This window comes from Hordeum vulgare, chromosome 6H (genome assembly GCF_904849725.1).
Source record: "Hordeum vulgare subsp. vulgare chromosome 6H, MorexV3_pseudomolecules_assembly, whole genome shotgun sequence".
Lineage (NCBI taxonomy): Eukaryota > Viridiplantae > Streptophyta > Magnoliopsida > Poales > Poaceae > Hordeum > Hordeum vulgare.
In genome coordinates, this window is record NC_058523.1 from 499,740,393 (window position 1) to 499,745,018 (window position 4,626).

A 4,626-nucleotide genomic window follows, 5' to 3' on the forward strand; every position below is an offset into this window, starting at 1 on the left:
GTGAGGCGATAAGAAACCCACGTCCCACAACCGAGCGCACGAAGAAAAGAACCGCGCGTTCTCTACCCCTCCACGACCTACCTCCCCACGTCAGATCCCGCGGCTACCGCTGCTCTGCTCTCCCACGACTCCCAAATGGCCGCCGTCGCCTCCTTCCTCGCTGCGCCCTCCCCGCTCGCCCGCCCGCGCCCGCGCCATTCCCTCCGCCACCTCGCGCGCGCCGTGGCCGCCAGGCCGCGGGCCGGCCCTCTCGCGCCCCCCGCCTCGCCGAGCTTGCGGAGGCCGCTCCGGACCTGGCGCTGCGCGACCTGGCGGCTGTCGCGGGGCCCTTGGTCGTCGCACTCGCCTCCGCCGCCACGGTATGTGGGTCGGGTGAGATCTACGCCTCCATCGGCTGATTGATGGGGACTCGCTGGGAGGAATTCTTGATGCGTTTTTGTTTGTCCCGACCGATTTATTGTTAAGATTAATTGTGCTTCAAACTTCCAATCCTCGTTTTTGGTCTACCTTGATTGCTGCTAGACTGTGATGACGATTTGATGTGGTTTGATTTTATCCACCTCCGAGCGACGGATCTGATTTCTTCTTGTTTCTGTCGTGCAACCTTACGTGGTGGTGGTGGTGTCCCCACCATGGGCAAGCAAAAGGCGGCCATGGCCGGCAAGCCCGACCCCAAGAACACCCACCACGCCCTGGGCGACATCGCCAACATCGTCAACCTCCTCGCGGCCGAAGGGTAAGGAGAAGAAACCCACTACCCATTCCAGTACGACCCCCTTCTTCTTCCTGTGGATCTTCCGCTAATGGTGCCTTCTTAGAAACAGGAAGCCGCAGCTACATGAGCCCGCGAACCGCCCTGTCACTCTCTCTTTCTTCTGAATAATAACTATGGCTTCCCCCTCACTCTCTCTTTCTTCTGAATAATAATGCATGGATTTGATGTATGTTTTCCCCCACAAAAGCTCGACTTCATTTGAATTTGGAATAGTGCAACTTCATATGGCAAAGATGGATTGTGTATCAAATTGGTTCGTCAGACTCTTGAGTAGTACTACTACTTAGTTTCAAGATCCTGTAAACTGAATGCATTCTCTGACAGGGCACACATCTGTAATTGTCCTTATGCTCATATTCCTTGGAGGATCCGATGCTAACCCAGCTACCCGTCACCACGGTCAGCTGGATGTAAACCACAAGAAGCAGCCACTACAGACATCCAGACCTTACAACATTGCCCACATGGGTTCCAATGGCGAAATACCCGAAGAGACAGCTGTGGCATATTTGGTAACCAGTTATGTACTCCTGTATCGGATCCAGATTGATATATTTTGATGCCACGTCAACTCTGTATTAAGTACCGAACCTAATAGTCCACAGTGCCCAACAAGACTATAATATAATTTTAGGAGTTAGGACAGCACATTCACATGCCCAGCCGTAATGAAGGGAGGTGTATGTTGAAGCAATATCCCGAAGATCATGTCATGTCCAGATTATTAGCATGTTATTATACTGATGGAGATTCTCTTAAGACTGAAATCTAATATCTTAATGAAAACCTGAATATACATATGCATTGTTTATGGCAGAGGGCTATCAAGGAAGGTGCAGACTTCATAGAGATTGATATACTTGCATCAAAGGACGGACATATGATATGTTCCCATGATGTAATCCTGGATACCACGACGGACATCGCGAACCGTACTGAGTTTACTGGCAGGAAGAGAACCTATGATGTCTAGGGAGTAAAGTTGACGGGATGGTTTATCGGTATGCGACACCATGTCTCGAGCTTCTTTTCTTGCACTTGCTATTTCTGACATTTTTGGCTATGAATCTACTTTGACTTTTGGAGTTCTTCTTGCTTCCAGTGGATTTTACTTTAAGAGAACTGAAATCACTGAGGGTGAAACAGCACTACAATTTCAGGGATCAATAGTATAATTGTATATCTTTTGTCTTCTCTCTCTCTCGCTCGCTTTTTCATATTGCATTCTCTTTGTAAAATACTATTGACATCTCATCACTAATGAAATAAAATACAGTGTAATTAGGATGCCTTGATCTGTATTATTTGCTATTTAAATGTCTGTATAAATATGTAATCCTTTTGCTCTTGCAACTAATAATAATGTTCTCCTACTATATTGCAAGGAAGTACAATATTCTTACATTTGATGAATTTATTTTGATTGCACTTTCATGCTGACAGGGTGGTCGGAATATACCGAGAGATCAAGAATCCTATTTTCATCAACCAGCATGTAGGTGATTTCAACCTGACCAACTCCCCAAGACACTTTGTGTACTTATAAAAATGAACCAACTTTAATATCTACCGATTTCTTGACCTTTTTCACAATATGATTACGAAATAAACATGGAGGTCAAGTGGTCACGTGGCAAGAAGTTTGAGGACAAGTTTGTCGAGACGCTTCTCAAGTATGGCTACAAAGGCGAATACATGTCTAAAGATTGGCTTAAGAAGCCGCTATTCATCCAATCCTTTGCTCCAACTTCACTAATTTACATCTCAAACATGACAAATGCTCCAAAACTTCTTCTGATATACCCCACCACAGTTCCAACTGAAGATACCAACCATGTAAGATCAGCAGTAAGCACTACTTTTTCTCTCTACCAAGTTCATCACCGGAAAACAAATAGTTTTCAAAGACCATTTCTAACCTGCAGTCATACTATGAGATAACTTCGAACGGTTATCTCGCGTTCATAAGGAAGTATGTAATTGGGATTGGGCCATGGAAGGATAGAATTATCCCCCCAAACAATAACCATCTAGGCCCTGCAACCGATCTTGTGGCACGGGCACACGCTCTGAATCTTCAGGTGAGCAACAGATTTCTCGCTGTTATACATGTACATATATACGTATGACAGGTCTTAGATGACAGTACCATGCTGAATCATGGTGGCGTTGTAGGTGCATCCATACACATTCAGAAATGAGAATTCATTCTTGCACTTCAACTTCCATCAAGACCCTTATGCTGAGTATGAGTACTGGGTGAGAGAGATCGGAGTCGACGCGCTGTTCACCGATTTCACTGGTAGTTTGCACAAGTACCAGGAGTGGACAGCTCCACACCAAAGGAAGGAAAAGAAATACAGAGGAACTCTTGCTTAGGTTGCCAAGTCTGCACCTCTGAAGATTATCCAAGCTCGGCGCCATAGTTGTTGTAGAGATAGATTAGCATCTGGTTGTGTAACTTATCTCTCTCTATATATCCCATGTGCTCACTTCTCTTGTCTGTGTTCTGTTGAGAATTTGAGAGGAGAGGTTGCACATTAGTTTGATTATCATAGGTTTGCACATATACATGTTTGCTTACAAATTTCATACTACTCAACTGTCTTCCAGATTCCTGTGCATATTTATGAATGATTTCTTGTTCTCAATTTAATTCTGGCAGATAGAATACAAGGAGCATGATCATGGACAATTTCATGTATGTATATTGTTATTGTGGTACAAGGTTAGGTGTGTAATATATTCAGGTATGTGTCCTGACATTATTTTTTATAGTATTGCATACATAATTGCTTACAGTATAATTCAAAATCAAGCCTCATACCTCATTATCTATATTTACTTTGTATCTTGCATACTAAGGCAACCTGTTTTAACAAAACCCACACTTTGTAGCATTGTACCACTACGGATTTAGCTTATATTTCCTTTTCTCGTGATTCTACAGATGGTCAAAGCATGACTTCATGAGTATAAACAACTACATCAGCCATGAGGGTCTTCAGGTCTGCTCTAAAATTAGATCTTGTAGTTATTCTAAACTGATATACTGGTATGTGTACGCAGAATCAGAAATCATACTTCAACTGCTTCTCAAGCATATTACTATCTTCCAATTCTATAATATTTATTTCCTATGCCGATACTATTAACCTATTCATTGGTTTGTATCTTCTCAATCTTGTTCATTCTATATGTTGTATCTGCATCGGAGTATACGTTAACCAATCAGAGATGTATACTCCTAATGCTTTTTCTTACAATTGTGTGGGTGATTGTGATGCACATATTTCTAGCAGTAGTTGTGCTACCTGCTATTTGCAGTCTGTAGGTTATGTTGTTTTCGCAGTAGGAAGCAATTGTAAGGTGCGATTGTCTTGGATGTGATGTCGTTTTGGGAAGCTTGTATTGGACATCTATATGCTTTGGGGTGAATAAAACCATGAATAAAGAGTCCAATTTTTTAGATTTTAGCATGGAAAAAAGGATGTGGTGAGTGAACTTAACCACTCTGGTGCTACATTTGGACTTGAACAGATTTGGTTTATTCATGGTTCAATTGAACAAATAGTGTTTATTTATATTATCTCTACTATTAAAGGGGGATCTGCCGTCTATCGCGATGGTTCGATCATGACAATCCCCCCGTCGCTAGCACGTCCACCGCTAGCAGTTCCATCGATTTTTTTTCATCCCTCCATAAACCAATCGATTAAATACAGAATAAATCCGGTTCACAGGGCAAACCCTCTAGCTCCCTGGTTCATAGGGCAAACCCTCTAACCCTCTCGTCCCCTACTCTCTCCAACCGCACGGCCCCTCCGCTCCCGCCGCTCGACACCAGCCAC

General features: G+C 43.5%; 1 pseudogene; it reads left to right on the forward strand.

The window, feature by feature from the left end:
• The first annotated feature begins 1,008 nt into the window (after window positions 1-1,008).
• Window positions 1,009-3,154, forward strand: LOC123406097 (annotated as a pseudogene).
• Window positions 3,155-4,626: the final 1,472 nt, after the last annotated feature.